We start from the raw sequence: 322 nt of genomic DNA on the forward strand, positions 1-322 counted from the left end.
TTCTGACTTGCAGCAGTGAGCATACCAAGAGTTTCAGGCTTGGAAGATGAATAAAGTTGGGAGCATTCTGTTTTTTATGAGAGTGCCCATGGAACATACAGGGAGAAATGGACAGTTGAAAGTATAAGTCTAGCCAGGCACAGTGGCTCATGCCTGTAACCCTAGCACTTTGGGAGGCTGAGGTAGGAGAATTACTTGGGTCCAGGAGTTTGAGACCAACCTGGGTGACCTAGTGAGACCTCATCTCTACAAAAATAGATTTAAGGGCCGGGCGCGGTGGCTCAAGCCTGTAATCCCAGCACTTTGGGAGGCCGAGACGGGC

This window comes from Colobus angolensis, unplaced genomic scaffold (assembly GCF_000951035.1).
Source record: "Colobus angolensis palliatus isolate OR3802 unplaced genomic scaffold, Cang.pa_1.0 Scaffold54, whole genome shotgun sequence".
Taxonomy (NCBI): domain Eukaryota; kingdom Metazoa; phylum Chordata; class Mammalia; order Primates; family Cercopithecidae; genus Colobus; species Colobus angolensis.